Source organism: Anas acuta, chromosome 3 (genome assembly GCF_963932015.1).
Source record: "Anas acuta chromosome 3, bAnaAcu1.1, whole genome shotgun sequence".
Classification (NCBI taxonomy): Eukaryota; Metazoa; Chordata; class Aves; order Anseriformes; family Anatidae; genus Anas; species Anas acuta.
Genome location: NC_088981.1, coordinates 86809169 through 86828917, shown reverse-complemented (window position 1 = coordinate 86828917; position 19749 = coordinate 86809169).

Below are 19749 nucleotides of genomic sequence, written 5' to 3'. Positions count from 1 at the left end.
AGTCAGGCAAAAGTGCCAGGAGGTGTGCATGAATGAACAAGGAGCTCCTTGCATATCTGAAATATAACCATAGAGTCATAGAATATCCTGAGTTGGAAGGGACTCACAAAGATCATTGAGTCCAACTCCTGGGTCCCCAAAGGACCACCCAAAAATTCAGGCCACATGTCTGTGAGAGCATTGTCCAAGTGCCTCTTGAACTCTGGCAGGCTCAGTGCCGTGAGCACTGCCCTGGCGAGCCTGTCCCACCACCCTCTGGGTGCAGAACCTTTCCCTAACCCCCAGCCTGACCCGCCCCTGTCCCAGCTCCATGCCGTTCCCTCGGGTCCCGTCACTGTCCCCAGAGAGCAGAGCTCAGCGCCTGCCCCTCTGCTCCCCTCGTGAGGGAGCTGCAGGCTGCCACGAGGCCTCCCCTCAGCCTGCTCTGCTCTGCACTGAACAAACCGAGGGACCTCAGCCTCTTTGCATACGTCTTGCCCTCTAGACCTTTCATTATCTTTGTAGCCCTATTAAAAAGGAAGTGGAAGCAGGGACAAATCACACTGGAGAAATATGGATAGAGACACTATTTGAGTGTGCAGGGATGGGATTAAGAAAGCCATAACCTGCACTGAGCTGAATCTTGTGATAGATGTGATGTGGAAAAAGATAAAAGTTTTCTACACTTAAAACAGCAACAGATGGAAGACTAAGGAAAATGTGGTCCCACTGCTGAATGGGGGCTGTGGCCTGATGATGAAGGACATAGAAAAGTCTGATGTACTCAATGGCTTCTTGACCTCAGTCTTTAGTGGTAAGATCAGCCTTCAAGTATCCTCATCTCCTGAGATCATTGGGAAAGCCTGGAGCAAAGTGTCCACCCATGGTGGAGGATGATCACATGAGGGAGCATTTAAATAAATTGGACATGCATAATTTCATGGGACCTGGCAGTTTGCACTCATGAATTTTGAAGGAGCTGGCTGATGTCACTGAGAGGTCATTCTCAATTGTCGTTGAAAGGTTATGATGATCAGCAGAGAATCTTGATTGCTGAAAGAAAGCAAACGTCACTTGTATCCTAGAAAAGGGTGAGAAAAAGGATTTTAGGAACTACAGGCCTGTGAGCCTTGCCTTCACCCCGGGAAGATCCTGGAGCAACTAGTCCTATCCAAACATCCAGGTCAACAGGGTCATTGGGAGTAATTGGCATGAATTTAAGATGGGGAAGTAATGTCTGACCAATCTGACAGCCTGCTATGTCTAGATGACTGGTTTGATGGATGAACAGAGAGCAGCGGATATTGTTTATCTTGACTTTAGTAAGGCTTTTGACACCGTTGTCACTCTCCGATAATATAGACAAACTGAGGAAGTAGAGATAAGTGAGCTCTGAGATTAAGCAAAAGATTGGCTGAATTGCTGGGCTGAAAAAGGTTGTTATCTGTCTGTGACACTAAGTCCAGCTGGAGGACTTAGTGGTATACTAGTAGTATACCACAGGAGCTGATACTGTGGTCACTGCTGTTTAAAATCTTCATCAGTAACCTGGATGAAGGGGCAGAGTACATTGTCAGCAAATTTCTAGATGATAGAGAACTAGGAGGATTGGCTGATGTAACAAATGTGTGTGCCACCACTCAAAAGGTCCTTGACAGGCTGGGGAAAGGAGCCAGTGAGTCACTCACTGTCACTCATGAAGTTCAACAAAGGGAAATGCCAAGCGCTGCCACTGGGAAAGAATAAACCCATGCACCAGTACACACTGGGGGCCAATGTGTTGGAAAACACTTTGGCAGAAACTGAGGATCTTGATGGATGCCAAGTTGAACGTGAGCCAGCAATGTAGTCTTGCAGCAAAGACAGCTGACACCATCCTGGACTGCGGCAAGGGCAACATTGCTAGCGCATTGAAGAGGTGATCTTTCCCCTCTACTCAGCATTGGTGAGACACAACTGGAGTCCTGGGTCAAAGTTTGGGCTCCCTAGTATGACAGAGACATGGACATACTAATGCAAGTCCGGCAAAGGCCATAAAGATGGTGAAGGGATTTAGACATGAAACATGAGGAGAGGTTGAGAGAGCTGGGACTGTTCAGCGTGGAGAAGAGAAGGCTCAGGGTGATCTTTGTGTGTGTAAATATCTGATGGGAGGAAGTAAAGATGGAGAAAGACTCTTCTCAGTGGTATTGAGTGACAGGACAGGAAGTGGTACATTCAGTTTGGATTTGCTGTACTTTGGATCAGCTGTCTCATTCTGCTGTATCTGTGACCTGCCTGAAGCTGCATTCTTCATAGCAGCTGATTTGTGGCCACTCTGTTGGTGATAAATTGAGGTGCTCTATCTCTTTCTTCATTATATTTACCCATCTTGAATAACCATCTCATCAAAAGATAAAGCTAGTTCTTGTTACCCCGATGTTACTGCAATGTTATTTGAAGGAATTACATTCCAATCCATATGAAAATTTTTGTTGTTCTTTTCCAAAAATTTCCAATGCCTAATATCAGTGCATAGCATTGAAGTTGTTACTTCGGTCTTCTGCAGAAAACAACAACAACAAATCTATACTTACTATACTTCCATAGTGATACTCTCACTTAAATTTGATAGTATTAAATACAGGTGCATGTCAATCTCAGTATCTTTTTAGGTCGGCACTATATTTTTGGCATGAACTTCTTCCAACTACTTAAGCTAGAAGTAATTTAAAATAGTTAGTTACATTTTTGATCTCAAACTCATTCCTACTGAAAAGCATACTGTAGTCAGGCCATGTATAACACGTTCCACAAAAATAAATGTATATGATGATTTGTTTAAGCAGGGTTACTGTCTAGCATTGTAATCTCAGAGAAGACAGAAGAACTGTATAAATAACTCGTCGTAAAAAAATAAAAATACACAATGTTAAAAAAAAAGTCTATCTGTAATTTCTTAATGGAACAAGCCTCCCTGTATCACAAACACTGGCTCTTTCAGAAGCCTTGTTATATATTCTATGTACCTGTGGTAAGCGAGACAGCCTTAATGAAAGCAATTGCTCTTTTGGGGTCAACATTAAGGTCTTTTCCTATTCTTACATTTTTGATTCTGTATATCATGCTTATACCTATTGTTTGAAGGTGTTTTGTGTGTTGTTTTTTTTTTTTCTTTATTCTATTTTTTTTTCCTGTAATAGCTTGGCAATCATTATCTTGGTGCTTTCAAATAAAAACTCAACAGTACTAAAAACCTTCCCTTACAATGGGGTCTAGGAATACGCTGTACTGGTTCTCCAGGGTTGTTTTGTGTAGGGTCTTGTTCCTAACAATAGTGCCAGGAATAATAGACCTCATTTTCACCTGAAACCAGACCACATTTTTAATCAGATTCACAGTACATAACATACCTCTTGACTTAGCTCCATCACACTGTCAAAATGCTCTGAAGTGTGTCTGCAACAACTAATTCTTTCCCCACTTGGTATTCAATTTGCAAATCATACATTTGTAGCTGAAAAAACAATCTCTATTCTTAGCTGCAGCAGAATGGGCTGCCAGGCCCCTTTTGGCACTGTCAACAAGTGGTTTATGGTCAGTGTCAGCTAATAGTGGCCTCCCATAAATAAAAACATGAAACATTTTTCCCCCACGGACTGAGACCAAAGCCACATTATTTATTTGAGTTTATCGACAGCTTGGGTTTTGCTCATTCCTATGATGCTTACTCTATTGGGATTTTTAAGGTTTGACCACACCATTGTAAAGGATTGTGCAATGCTTTTCTTAGAGCCATCAGTGAACAAATTTGTTTTGCATATATCATCATAGCAACTCATGACTGGAATCTCATCTACTCCTTTAATCTCTTCCCATTTTTAAGATTACAGTGCAGAATGACTGTTTAGTCTTTATCGGGATACCAATTTCCTAGAGCCTCCTGGTTCATTAAGCATGGAAAAAATCACTTGTATTTACCATTTCTCTAAATATTCCTCTCCTTTCTAGGTAATAGAAAATGTTCCATTTCAGTGTGACTATTTAGCTCCTTTGTGTTGATGTCTAAATGAAGGTTTTTTTTTCTCAGCGCTGAATTATGTGTGCTGAACATTTGTTGGCTCTCCTCATGGCTGCATGATTCTGAGAAATAGAGCTTATTTTGCTATCTTCTTGCCTCAGAGAGGTCTTTTTTTTTTTTTTTTTTTTTTTTTGAGATCACTGAGATTTTTCAAGTGCAGTACATAGAACATAGGTGTGAACTTCTTCTTCCTCTGAATATAGCCTCAGCACATATTTGACACAGCTGGCTACCCTGCCATCTCCATCAACTGCATCTGTTTGATGAAACCAAGGGTTTTGGCACATTTGTAGTGTCCTATTTTTGTAGTACAGGTGACATATTTTCCATGCTCTTTCTAATGGAGTATAAACAACTCACATGGCAAAAGCCTGGAAAAAATTTCATGTAAAGATACCTCTAGAATACCCTTCTGTTTGCTCACTCAGAGATGCACATGCACTAGGAGAAACAAAAACAAAAATCTGCTGCAAAGGCATGGTGAAGCAGCCAGTTGTGGAGCAGGCTGCAGAGATGCAGCCCATGGGAAGAGAAGGCCAGCAAAACTGAGAAACCACAGACCACCGCTCTGTAGGAAGCAGAACAGGCCATCCCTGGGGCAAGAGAGTGATGCCCAACAGGAAGCTGCCACATGGACAAGAGCCTCCTGGCCTGGGGAAGCTGGAGCCCAAGGGGCCACCTGAGCCCCTGTACAAGGGCTGCAACCCATCAGGGGCTTGCTCTGAGGATCCCTGCTCTGAGGCAGGCGTGGGACACCAACATTGAGCTCTGTGGTGATGCTTCCCTGATTGTAAGGGTTGGGTTATGACTGTGTTTTCTCCCTCCCATGTCCATGAGTTTGTTTTTTGTTTGTTTGTTTTTGGTTTTGTTTTTGTTTGTTTGTTTGTATGTTTTTCCCTTGGAGCAAATATCTTTGTTTTTGGCACAATTTTTGCTCCTTCTCCTGTGACTGTGTTAAGAGTAATGTGCCACATTAGCTCTCAGGCTGACTGTCCATTTGTCATCTGCTGCAGTATTGTCCTACAAGGCTTGTTTGAGCTAGCAATACAGCGGTGTTCATTGTTCCTCCTGTGTATATGCATCACAGAAGTGTGCATCCAAGGTCTTGTATCTTTTTTCATATTCTTGACATTGGCAAGGTTGTTTGGCAAAGGATACACCATTTTTTCCTGTTATTTCTCTGTGGAATTTTATACTGAGCTTTCATATGCTCAGTATTTGAATGTCTTGTGGGTCTTAGTGTACACTTACAATGCCCTTCCTTCTGGATTGGCAGACTCCCTTCATTGTAAAAAACAAAACAAAACAACAACAACAACAAAAAAAAAAACGTCTTTGTCCAAAGGTTCACTACGGGAACTCCACAACAGTCTTCAGGTGTTTTGTCTTCCATCTAAATCAAAAGTCATCATCCACTGTGTGATTTGGTCAGTGCCACATACCTCCTAGAGTGTAGCCTCTAACTGGCAGTCTTTGTTTAGTATTTTTTAGTTCTTTTTGTTTCTTTGTATGTTGAAACTTGTTTCTCCTAAGTTTCTCCACCATCATGTGGAGACAGAGATAGCTAAGTAGCAAGAGGATAAGGTCACGGTGAAACTAAACAAAATTGATAGCTACATTTTTGCTTGTGTAGCACAATGTACGAAATGAACACCATATTATAGTGCAGTGAAAGTAATAAAAGCTCAGCTTTCCTGACTTTTTTTTTTCAGTTACTATTGCTCAAACTTCCTAAAATTATCATTTTCAGAAAGTTTAGAGTAATTTCAGCCCCCAAACTCTGACATCTATGAAGAAAAAAATATAAAAAGAAAGCTCTGATCCATAGTGTAAATTGTTTTAGTTTCTTAGCTATTTAAGCATTGACGGGAATCTGCTGTTTGTACTGTCCCTTAAGAATGATATTTCAGTAAACTTCCTTGTCTAACAAAATGGAAATAAATTAAATTTTGAGCTGCCAAATGATGTTGAAATAATATGTTTCCAACATATGAACAGGAAAAGGATATACTTGTTGCTCACTTGCTCCTTCAATTACAACCTAAATGAGCTACTCCTCCTGCCTTAGCATAGAATGCCTCAACATGTGAACCAACTCCTTCTTCTAAAGGACGGTAAATCATTTCCATCACTGAGCAGCACAGTTTGCCTTTCCACAAAACTTTTCTTTATGGAGGGCTAAGCATGTTGAATTGAAATGCAGAATCATAGAACAGAATGGTTTGGACTGGAAAGGACCTTCAGCATCACTTTAGGGTCATCTGGCCCAACCCTCCCACCATGGGCAGGGACACCTTCCAATAGATTGGGTTGCTCAAAGCCCCATCCAGCCTGGCTTTGAACACTTCCAGGGATGGAACATCTACATCTCTGTGTAATCTGCTCCAGTGGTCTCACCACCCACATCATGAAAAATTTACTTTAATTATTAACTTTAAAGATATTCATATTTAATTTTTATTCGTGATTTTTCATGCCTTGATAAATCAACTCTTCCTCTCCAGGTTGGGAGTGTTTCTTCAGAGGAGTGCTCAGTTGTCTGTTCTTTCTCCTGTGTCAACCTGCAAGCGTGGCTCCCACACAGCACACATCTGTCACCACCATCCACCTCTGGCTTTTTCAGAAAAACAAACAAAAAAGTTGGAATAAGAAGGCAGTGAACAATGTGAAGGGATGGAATTATTCTACATCTCCACACCATTTTTTACTGGAGAAATACCATCTTACCACACATCTAACCACTAAATAACAACTTTCCAACCCAAAGCGCTTTACCGCTGTGAATTTTATGGTGTACAAACACCCTCCTGGCTGCTTTTTAGGTGGCATTTAGCAATTACAGGACCCACCGATGTACTCTGAGGTCCCTCCTCAGGCAACAGCAGGTCTGGGGCTCTGCAAGGAATGGGGATGTGCTGCAGGCAGCCTCAGTGGGGAGCCCTGGGCACAGATAGCTCCCAACACCATGTCCTACATGTCGATATGGCTACTTGCACTGGATCAGCTCACAGCTAGATAGTCTTTAATTTCTCTGGGTATTGCCCTCAGAAAATAGCCGTTTTTGTTTTCTATGTCAGCCAGCCTTCTAAATGACAGATGTAAAGTTAGTGGCTGTTTGTGCTCTGCTGTGGACACAAGTCAGTGTATTATTGTTTGAACATCTGTCTGTTCAAAACAACAACAACAACAAAAAAAAAAAAGCGCTCACTCCAATTGCAGCTTCCAGCAGCATCTTGGCACAATGCACTTTTGGGATTTGACTGACTATTTTGTAAATTTTTATCTTCTGCAGAATGATTTTTCTCCTTTATAATAGGCATATTCTTTGGAAAGATCTAGAATGACAGCCATGCAAATTGCTGTGAACACCAGAGGGTGAGACATTCTCCCCTCCCTCATTTCTGAGAGCACAAGTTGGCTGGTTAAGTGCAATGTAGGCAGTGGAGCTGGGCCAGCTGACGCCACTTGTGACTTTGGCACTTTGCATTTAGACAAAACCACTGTTTTGTGCAGAATCAGTTGCTGTACTATCCTGAATGAGAGATCACAGGTTCCTGGAAGCCCCCTGCCCGAAAATGTAGAACAGATAATGCTGCGTGCTTACACACCCCACTGGACATCTACTTGAGGTGCACTGTGGGTGAGCAAGCTTGCATGGCCAACACTTGGCTGATTGAGCTCTGCAATGAATGCAGGAAGGAGAGAACGGAATGGAACGGAATGGAACGGAATAGAACAGAACAGAACAGAACAGAACAGAATAGAATAGAATGGAATAGAACAGAACAGTTTGAAGGGACCTTCAGAGAACATCTAGTCCAACTGCCTGGCCACCTCAGAGCTAACTAAAAGTTAAAGCATATTACTGAGGTCATTATCCAAATGCGTCTTGAATACTGTCAGGCATGGGTCATCAACCATCTCTTTAGGAAGTATGTTCCAGTGTTTGACGACCCTCACAGCAAAGATTTTTTTCCTAATGTCCAGTTGTTGGATGCAGAGCCCATAGTTGCCATCACCCTCACACGTTCAGTACTTTTGTGATTTCACCTGGATTTGGACATCTGCCTAAGAAGTTTGATTCACACTTGAGGCCGTCATAGCCTACTGGATAAGGCAGGGTAGGAATATGAATATTGTCTCTCTGGCTTTTGTCCCACTTTCCTGGAAGAATTCACTATGCAGTAGTAAATGTGAATAGGAGTAGTGAATAAGAGTGTGAATGAAAATTAAATTCTTTTTTTCCTGGTGAATTAGGGAATTCCACCAGAAGAAAGGTTTGATGAACATTAAATATACAGAAGTAAAGCTGTAGTAAGATTTAGGATATCTCCCTTCCCCAGATAGGGAAGTATATTGATCACTAATCTATAAAGTCATTTGCACTATCCCAGTGATATTAGGAGCTTACCTGTGATGCCTCGGTACCATTCCTGGCATAAATTGGTATTCTTGTTTAGTAAACTGTGAAAGATGTCTTCTTTATTTTCTAGACCATTAATGAAGGTGTATATATAAATGAAGATTGACCTCAAGTGATGGGGAGCTGGAAATTAACTACAAAACAATTTTTAATAAATTATATATCTTCTATGGATCTACAATATTTTTAACCTGTCTTTTCATGTATCATTTTGAGTTCTGTAGCCCACCAAGAATTCATTTTTTTTTCCCCCAGAATTTAAATCCATTCTTCTTTGTTTACACTGAAAATATTCTGCATTCCCTGAGTACAGAAAACGACTCTGACTACAAAGCCTTGCAGTTGCAGCTCTTACTTTTCTGTCACTTCTAGCAGTTAAGGAGTCTTATTTATGACTTTAATATACATTTCTTCCCCAGTGTATTTGTCATTGCGATCTTGTCGAAACTTTTGTTTTAAGTTGCAAAAGTTCCTTATTCCCAAAGGCATTATTTTGTGTCAGAATTTTGTCTTTTCTCATCCCCAAAACCAAAAGTTAAGGTTTTCTTGATACTGTGTTCATTCCCTCTATCTTTATACTATTTTTTTTTTCAGTAGCCATTATCCCTCTAAGATTTTACTCTTGTGCTTTACTTTAAACTTACATTGTGATGAACTCAAAGAGACTGCAGTTTGTCTGAGAGACTGGTGGAATGGACAAGAAAGGATTTGTTCCCATAATTTCTCAGACTTCAGGCTGGAGACAAAGAATGATACCTAAATACAAGCAACTAATGCAATCTGAGATATCAGATGTCTCAAATGTCCTAGGGCACTTCAAGTCTATGGCACTTGAAATGTCTCTAAATGTCTATGTTCAGGTAACTGATTCCCACCCCAAAGAGGTGGGATTAAAACACCTAAATTTAAGTAGCAAACTATAGGTGTCTACAGGAGAGCTAGGTGCCAGGCTTGCATTATAGTCAACAGAGCTCAATGTAAACTGGAAGTTGCAGGCATGCTATCTGATACTGCATGCCACTCCACTGTTATTTTTAACTTTCACAGTTTGCAGTGCAGCTCATATATCATACTGAGGTGACAAGATATCACTCCTCAGCCAGAGGTATACCAAAAGCATTGCACAATTGTCTTTGCAAACCAAATGGATTTTCATGGGCATGCATGCTTTAGATGGCAGGTGGGCTATAAAATTAGCCTGCCTATGCAAAAGCTTTGCACCCAGAGCCCATTATGCAAGTCCCATGGCAGGGTGTAAGCCTGGCAGGCTCTGTATCCTTCTTGTTTCTGACTGCAGGAGGCACCTGGTGACAATGATGACAGAGGTGCCAGGGCAGCACTAGCAGGCAATGTCTTGGTGCCACACATTTCAAACACACAGTGCCAGTGCACGGGGTGCTTGGCTGTGCCCAGATCCTTGGCACCATCACAGGGTTCACATGGGGCTTTCAAGAGACCCTGCACAGACCCACCACAGGCATGGTTTGCTCTTCAGGATGCTGAACACGAGCAGAGCAGTAACAAACTGAAAAGCTCAGACTGAGCCAAGGACCTGAGTTTTAGCCGCAGTTTGTACCTCTGTGAGAGTATTGCACATCCTTAGGCAATGCTTGGAGAGCACAGGTGGAGCATGAAGCATCCATCCTTATTTCATAAAGAAGAAAAAACAACAACAACAACAACAACAATAAAAAACAAAACAAACAAACAAAAAAAACAAAAACAAACAAACAAACAAAAAAAAAAAAAACAAGCAAACAAAAGAACTAAACTAAAAACCTTGATCAAAAATACTGGTATACCATGATCAAAAGTACTGGTATAACCTTTTGTGTCACAAATCATGCTAGCTAGTGCAGTGAGGTTGTAGGACTGGAATACTTTGATCTGCCAAGATATTCATGCTAGCTGGTCAAAATGTAATGAAGATTAAAATTTCAAATAATCCCCTTCATAGAAGCTTGAATTTTGGCAGTATTTTTAAAATGAAACAGAATGGGGGAGTTCATTGAAGCTTCCACAAATCTTTAATTTAATGTAACAGTTCTATACCTAAATACTTATAGAAGTATGAACATCTCTTCTGGACTTTTTAGTTACCAATTCTCTCCTAAAATGCGTGATAGTTGGGGTCAGAACCATGTTAACCACCTGGAGACCCTAAAATATGTCTACACCTCAGGTGTTATAAGCCAAAGGCTTTATATGAGTAGATATAGCTTAGATACGTGTTTTAAGGATATAATTATAACTGTGACAATGAAGATTGTGTCTCAACAATACATTCTAATTCCCAAAGAACTTGAGATAGCAATTTCTCTTATCTCCATAGTACATGCCTTAAGGAAAGTGAGCAGACTAAATAATTTCCAACAGCTTTTTGGCTTTTTTTTTTTTTCTCCCCAGGGGAATATTGAAAACTACTTTTATAAATCACCCACTTCTATTCATTATGCACAGATTACATGAATGTCAAGTTATCTCTGCATTAGCATTGGAAAGATGCTTTTCAGTAAAAATTTATGCAGCAGAACAAACTCTGAGAAGCATTTGCCTTGTCTTTTCTGCATTGTGGATTTATTTTCTGGAAAAGCATGAATGACCCCCTACCTTTGAATCCCTACTGACATAATTATTTCCAGAGAGTCACACTTTGATGGCTTTTCTCCTTAAATCCTGAAGAGAGAAATTCACTTTGGACAGGGAAAGTGAAGTGCTTCGGAGCTGTAGGGAAGAGTTTCACTCATGGTATTGATGAGGTGAGACCCTTTGGTGTTGGGTATGTAAACGTATGCAGGCTGAATAGCAGAAACCACTGTTTTTGGCAGAGCTGAAGTCCCTTACTGTGGCTGCCCATAATGCGTGGCAAAGTCAGCAGCCACTGCTGCCCCTGCCAGCAAACATGGGAGAAGTTGAGAGGATTTGACAGTGCAACCTTAAGTGCAAAGACAATGATTTATCTAGCATCCTTTACTAAAATCACATTGATATACAACTGTGTTGTGACCTCTTTTTTTAGATGTTGTTGTTTTTAGGAAATAATATGTGGAAGTAGATGGCAGAAGAATAGGCTGATGCTTCATAAGGAGAAGAGAATTGAGTAAAACAGAAGAAAGGAGAGTTACAGTCAAAACCCGAAGAGAAAGAGTAACATTCTGTTGAAAATCTTCCTGATTAAGACTCTCTCAATAATTGTAAAAATAAATAAATAAATAATCAGACTTCTTCTAGATTCTATTTTAATAAACAGTTTGGACTGTCCACTATTGCTAGTGAGACAAATAATGTCCTTAGATAGATGACATTTGAGGATAGTTGAAATTTATTCATATTGTGAGGACAACTTAATACAGTTCCTGCCTGTGGAGAATCCGAGGTACCAAATGACATATTTCAGAGTTACTGACATCCTGCATGTACCTATGTGTATGAGAAAAGACAAAGCTCAATATTAGGTAGAAACTCTGACTGTTCATTGTACCCAGTGATCTGGGTGCCATACAACACATGCTGAGCGATAACCCAACATTTACCTTCTAAAGAGGCTGCAGAAATAAATGTCATAACCCTATTCTTTCATTCTGAGGATTTATTACATCTACTTCAGGTTTTTAGTGGAAGCAAAACTTCTAAACACTGAGATTTCTCTTTCTAAATATTACAATGAAACTGCCTTTTTATCTGCAATTAACACTCTGTATGAAAAGAGCTGTACTATTCACCTAGATCAGGAGAAAACAGTCTAAATTTAATACATTATTAAGCTGCAGACTTATTCTGGGAGAAGAAACATGTACATCTGTTTCTACCAATCCAATTTAAGGCAAGTTTCTTGGTAAAAAAAACAAGCAAGTGATTGCAATGAAACACTGTAGATTTTTACTTTAATTAATTAATTGTTTTTACCCAACAGCAGAATATTTTGGTGAAAATACAAAGACAAATCTTTGAAGACTATAATTTCATATTTGGCTCCTGAAAGATCATTCAACTTTTTTTTTTAAAAATAGTATTCATATTTATAAGGCTTCTATTAACCTCTCTTTTTTGATGTTTGAGTTAGACTCAAAGCTTTCCCCCCCCCCAAAAAAAAAAAAAAAAAAAATTAAAAAGCCTTTTAAAGCCTGATAACATCCCCTCAAACACAGATGAGTTACCCCTACAGAAAATTGCTATGGCTCATATAGCAAGTAATACTTCAGAGGACTCTTTAAAGATCCATAAAGAGAAATTCCTTAGGTAAGCATTTTTCTTTTAGACAAGGCATTGTAGGTTTATTTTGAAACCATTTAAGTCAAATTATTGCTTTCTATAGAATAGCTATAAAATATATTTAGTGTAAGCACATACAAATGTATATATTTATATATATATATATATATATATATATATATATATATATATATATATATATGCACATACTGGGGGAAAGAAGTGGGAAGCAAAAACCAAACCAGTCAACCAACCAACTAAGCAAACAAACAAACAAAAAAGAATCAACCAAAATACACCAATGATCTATATCATACTGTACCAAGTAAATATTGCAAAGTTAGATTCCTCAGTCTAGAGTAACCATCTTTCTACAAATCTGTGTGTGTAATGAATTCTGCAGTGTTTCCCACCACCATTGATGAGGGTGGCTTTTTAGTAGCTGAAATTTTTGCTGCCATACGAACTGGGGAAAATCTCTGGCAAGCTCTAGGTATAATTGTTTTAGAGAAGGGGACATATCCCACTTTATATATATATATGTATATATATACACACACACACACACACACATATATATCCAGCTATCGCTTACAGTATTACAGGTAGCTTTTTCACTTTAGTAATTCTGTATCTTCTTCCTAAGAAGTCAACTGGATATGATTATATAATATATAAATAATATCATTATATATAAACCTATATATATATTATATTTATATATATTATTGATATATATAAATAATATGATTATATACTCTTTAAAGACTTTAGTATGAAGTCTTCTTACAGCTTAGCACAAGATGATTGCATTCTGGTCAACCTGGATGAAATCCCATCTCTTGTAATAGATGGATATTTTGCTGTTCATTTGAGGAAAATGAAGATTTTGCATATTGAGCATCTTAATCTAAAGATATTGAAACAAGTCATGAGGTAAGGACTTACTCATCATAAATGAAGAACACCACAGTCTAGCCATTAATTACTGAAACTGTATCTTCTTGATCCAAGAAAAAGAAACTTCTTGTAACACACTAGGCTCTACCAAGTAGGCATTTAAAATCTAGGGGAAAACACTAAAATGCAGTGTTTGATTAATGAAGACTCATGAAGACTGACATCCAGTATTGTTTGAGTATCCACAAACAAACAAACAAACAAACAAAAAATTAAATATAAATTGAAGATTGGAGAGATTGGAGTAATGCAGGCCAGGTAATTGCTTGGTTGAACAGGAAAATATAAATACAGGTGATTTATTTATTTATTTATTTATTTTACCATAAAAGGTAATGAAGCTGGGGTCCTATCCCTGCAATAAGGGCAGAAGGATGCCCAAGACATTTGTGCAGGCCTTTGTCTACAAGAAGGAGCTACACCCAACTGGAGGTGGTTTCTTAACAGAACAGAGACCAATAAAAACCCTGGCTAGTGAGGTGCAGATGTGAGGGGGCCTCTTCTGCTTGCTCCTCTTATTGGGTTGCATCCTGATTCTGATCTAGCCTGGCAGCTGGATCTAATTCAAGAGAAGTACAAAAAGACTGGAGGAAAAAGTCAGCTTCAACCTGGCTGCTCCTGCTTGGGAATGGGCCTCCATTTGCTAACCAGTTCACAGGGTTGATGTGGAAGTGGGCTGTCCATGGGGGCTGTCTGTTAGTAAGCCTCACTATTGAACAAAGAATTTGCAATGAAGAAAAAAAAATAGAACAACCACTGCAGCAAAAAATGTCACATGTTGGTACCACATGTTACTCAACATCATAAGATTCTTCTGGCAGCCCCTCAAAGTTGACTGCCAGAGAACAGAGGTTGCTGACCTCGTGGCTTTCCCTAGTGATATGGCTTGCCTAGACTTTTAAGGGTCTTACCTTTATACTATCCATCCTTTTCAAATAAAAAGGCAATGCATATTTTTAAAAAGAGTGATAATTTGTGTGTATACATATAATACGTACATACATTTAAATTATAATACGTGGTATAAATCTACTAAATATATGCAACGTGGAAGGTATTACATAATTCCAGAAAACTGTCAAAAACAGCCTCTGAATCACTGCTGACAGTTGTTCAATGATTTTAAAAAGTGAGTGATACATCCCAAATTGACATTCTTCTAATGTGTTTTGTAGATAGACGCTGTCCCTAGGCAAAGCAGCTGCACTACAAGGCAGGTGGCTGATTCCCTTGTGTGTGCAGTAAAAGGCACACAAATGTAAGCAGAAGCTGGAGAGATGCAGCCTTCCCAGTTCATTGCTATGTGGAGGCTGCATTATGTCTGCAGGGTGGTGTCATGCACAGACCTGCCCATTCACTCTTGCATGCTCCTCACCTTTTTCCAGTTGTGAATCCAGCACTTCATCATTAAATTGCTGCAGTTCTCTGCAAAAAGACCAGGGAGGCTCATGTTGCTTCTTAGGACCCCTCCAACCAGTGCCAGCTCTGGAAAGAGCAGGGGCAGCCAGCCCATGCTCAGAGTTGTTTAGGGAAATGCCTGTGACCTCAGAGCTATTTCACTAAAGCTATTCCGCTGAGGACATGCTGCCAATAATTACCTCTCCTGCAATCTTTATCCCTAGGGCCAGTTTTCAGCACATTGGCAACAGGCAAAGGACACCACTCCCAGCCTGAGATGACACTGAGGCTCTCTGAGATGACACAACACATTTTTGCTTTCCCTCTTTGATCCTGCATAACTGAGGCGTCCTGATGCAGTGCCAGCTGCAAACGTAAGCCATGCCCTCCCCTACCTCTAGCATGGCCAGCAGTCAGGACCTAACTTGAACAAGTACAGACAATTGTATTTGCCCTGTCCTGGAGAGCCGTGTATTCAGCCACTCATAGGTCACAGGGCCCTGGTACTCAGCAATGAGATGCCTTCTTTAGAGACAGCAACAGAAGAAAAGGAGAAAAAGGAAGGAGGAGGAGAATGGACTTCTGTAATAGCCTTTCCTTCCTTCCATGCTTGGAAGAGGTATCTACAGTTTCCACCAGATCAAAAATGGTACATGCAGGGAGCTGTGCTCTGCAGTGGTGATTTTCTGCACAGGGACATGGGGGTAGTTGCCAGCATGTTGGTTATTTTGTTAGGGGAAAGAAATGGATATTGAGGAAGTAGAAGTGGCACAGCAGTGGATAAACACATCTTTTGCTAATATCCAAATATTTTCAGAGTTCAGTAGTTGTTTAGTGCAGAAAAACTGTGGAGAACTGGTGCCAAATTTGACATCAGCAGGGATTTGGATTGGAATCACTAACAGAAAGTTACACTGCTTTTTTAAAATAAACTTGGCACCAGACCCAAGAAAGTTTACCATCACTGACGCAGAAAAAAAAGATCAGTGGAAATATGAGAAAATATTGGAAATGAATATTTCATATGCAGAAAGATTAACAGGGAAGCCTTAGAAACACATTATAATGTTGCCCCCATCTTAACTGGTTAGTCCATGTCATAGATTTTTACATAAGAAACTAGATAGAATTTTTATATATTGGCATATCTTGGCGATGATCTCAGAACATTTTTATGGAGCACTCTTTTACTTGTAATTTGGTATTGTTTTTATCTCATACCTAGGTGAGAGTGAACATTTCCTCTGATTTAATACTCATGAAAGATCACTTGTGACACAGAGAAAACTTTGCTGATGTTTATTCTGTGCTCTTTAAAACCTGTTTACTTAGTGCCCATTAAAAGAAGAAAAACGCCACTAGAATTGGCAAAGTTAGGTTTAAATGTCTCATCCACTTTCTGTTAGCTTTCCAGTAGAAGATTAGTTCAATTATTTTTAGCAGAAAATACCTACTTTAGGGTTGAACTCCTTTTTTGTTTGTTTAACTGCAGGGGATGAACTAAGCTTCACTTTGAAGAACTACTACTATTTATTGTCTGAAGAAATGATACTACTATCAACTTCTCCTTCTTTTTGAAGGATTTTTCCTGAATTTGTCTTTTCAGCACTAGTATGTATATATATATATATCATTGATGAGAAAATTAATGTACGGAAAAAGCATAAATAATAAGACTGATTGTTAAGATATGTTTTGATGCAGCAAGATCCCTGTAATTATAGTAGGCTCATGCTTTTTAACATCAATTACTTCAGAAGCATCATGTATTTAATGAGATATTTCATGGCATAGGAAAGCTGACTTTTTTTTTGTTGTTTGATAAGTGGCTGCTGTAGTTGATCTTCATGTCCTTCTTATCTCCATATCCAATTTGAACATCAGGTATGATGCCGGACCTAATAAGATACATCAGATTACTTGATATAGAAGAGGCTAAATTTGCCAATTAGCTGTGTTTCTAAATCACGGTATGTGAAGGTGGCTATTACCAGGGAGTTGCTTTTAACTCCAACTGAAAAACAGTTTTCATGAAGGATAATTGCCTGCAAGAGCAAATGTATTGAAGTCCTTCAATCACTAAAATCCAAATATGCAGACAACTCTTCGTGTTCCATCAAACCTACATGTGTTACTGTAAATAGACTGCAAAATTCCAGTAAAATCAACTGAAACTACAGAAGTATAAGGAAGTATCTAATCTCAGCAGTGGAAGATTTGACTTATTAAAAACTACCTTTAAAAAATCTGACTCACATTTGTTTGCTACCTACCAGAACTGAAGAATGTTAAGAGGATTTACCTTTTGTATGTGGAAAATCAGTGACTGACAGATAATATAAATGAATATTTGAGAGCTAAATTCTGAAGTAGACACCATTATACACTCTACACCAGTTAACTGGGTGCTACTGTATCTTATTATTACCTAACAGTCTCTTTTATATACATATATATATAAAAAAAAACCACGTCTATTATTTTGATTACAGATGATTATCAAACCAATACTAGAATGTGTTTTCATTAAAATAGTGTAGCTCTAAACGCTTTGTGAAGTCTTGCCTTTTCACTGAAATTTAACTTACATGAGGAAAAAAAACTGGAAGAAAGGCTCTGGCAATGTCAAAATAGTTCATTTTGACATCTTTAAATGAAAGTCTTACACTTTCCTTTTTGAAATGACTTTTTACTTTGATTTTTGTGTTTCACGTAGGCATATGTGACATGTGTAAAAAAAATGTATTGGAAAGAATTGATCCTTCTGAAATTAGGCACTTTTTTATGTTGCAGAATATTTTTAATATTGAAGTTTTCTTGAACTGGAATAAAAATTATTCTAGAAAGCTCAAAGTTCTAGAAACATTTTCATTCTCCACATAATTCTAGTTTTTATGTAGATTATGGAACAGACATTTTACTGGAGTTACAAGTAAAATGGCCTATAATATCCTTGTATACTCATGTATACCCTGAAAGTGTGAACAAACACGAAATCTCTAAGAGAAGCAGCTATCCAAGCACTTCTGGGGTGTTAATTGGAAATTCAGAGACAAGCACTTATTGCTGTTTTGCAAGTTTTTGAAAAGCAGAGATAAGAAAAAGGAACCACATCCTCTGAGTATTCTCTTCAAACAACCAGTGCCTACCTTTGTATGGTAGAGAGTCTTTAGGAGGAAAGGTAAATGAACCCTTTGAAACCTGAGAAATATTCAAGTCTTCCTTTTTCCCTTTCAAGATTTCCTACAAACCATGGCTTGTGCACAATGAGTTTTAGCTATCTCAGAGTGCCCATGTTTCTCCCCCAAGCTGTCCTTGAGACAGCAAAGAAACAGAAGCAGAAACAGGTGAAATTTAAGATGGTCCTTTCAAAAACAGAGGCAAAATAAACAAATGTCTTAAGCTTTAGGATGGCAAGATTACATTTTTTCAGAGGTGTCAGAATGGCTTTCTCAGGCACCAGTATTCCTCAAAAGACATATGTTCCCTGGTGCCTTGTCCAAGATAATGTTGAATCATGGTCTAAACTGACACCAAGCCTAGTCCTATTAGCTACTGGCTTCAGCTAAGTGTGAGGGCCTTCTTCTGCCCAGACAAGGTCTGGAGCTGGCCAGGAGGAAGAGAGTTGAAAAGGTGCGGGCTCAGCCACTGCAGAGACCTGCTACCTCACCTATGTGTAGCACTTACCTCACAGCAGCACTGTCAAGCACAGACCATGGCCAACAGTACAAGACAAACAGTGTGCAGCTGTTTTGTTTGATGTTTACTTAGGTTTCGCCTTCCTAGATCTACATCTACAGCCAGCAGTGCATAGTTCTATGTGCAGCAGATAAAAACATGAAGCAGACTTGCACGATTCCCAGCTGTTAAAATGTTGACAGCCCATGCTGTTCCTCTTGCAGCATCAGTTCCTTACATTTACAGTGAGCATACCAGGAGAGGGAACAACATGCCATGGTAAGACAACCAGCATGACCTTGTGGAGGTGAGGTGATTATGCTTGCCTAAATGAAGCTCCTGGCCATGGAAAATCAAAGGTGCTGTAGAAGATGCTGATGTGCTGAAATGTCAGCACCCACTCAAGGGTTTCCAAAAGTGAACCGTGGTCATCCAAGCCTCTGTGCCCCTCTGTTTTCAGGGAACAGGGAGATATTCTAGTCTCATTGAAAATCCCTAAACTGTGGGAGGTAGGATAAATCCAGGCCAGCATGCTGCTGTTCTGAAACTTGAATCTTCTTCGTTCATTCCCCAGAATAGCATAGGATCAGGCTGAGTATCAGCTTACGAGTGGGAAAAACAGAGTGATTTTAAATGTGTTACATAAACAAAAAAATATAAACACATTGAGATAATTTCAATGTTTTCCTTGGTTTCTGTTCATTATGAAGTATATGGCAAATTTCTTTCACTATTTTTCCCAGTAACCTAGCTAAGTAAACACACTTCTGACAGTATTTATAATATAATAATACATGCACATAAGCTCTTGCGTCAATAATTTAAGCTGCCTTTATAAAATATAATAAAAAATTACAGAGTAAGTGAAATGTCTTTTTTTTTCTTTTTTTTTCTCTTTTTGGTGAGTAAAATTCATAATGTTTGTGTGTTGCCATTAAATTCCACTTTAGAAGAAGTTTATAGTACCGTAGTGAAGACTATCAGGAGAACAAATTAAAAACTTTTATATGACTTGCTGTTTATAGGAGTCCTGTAATAG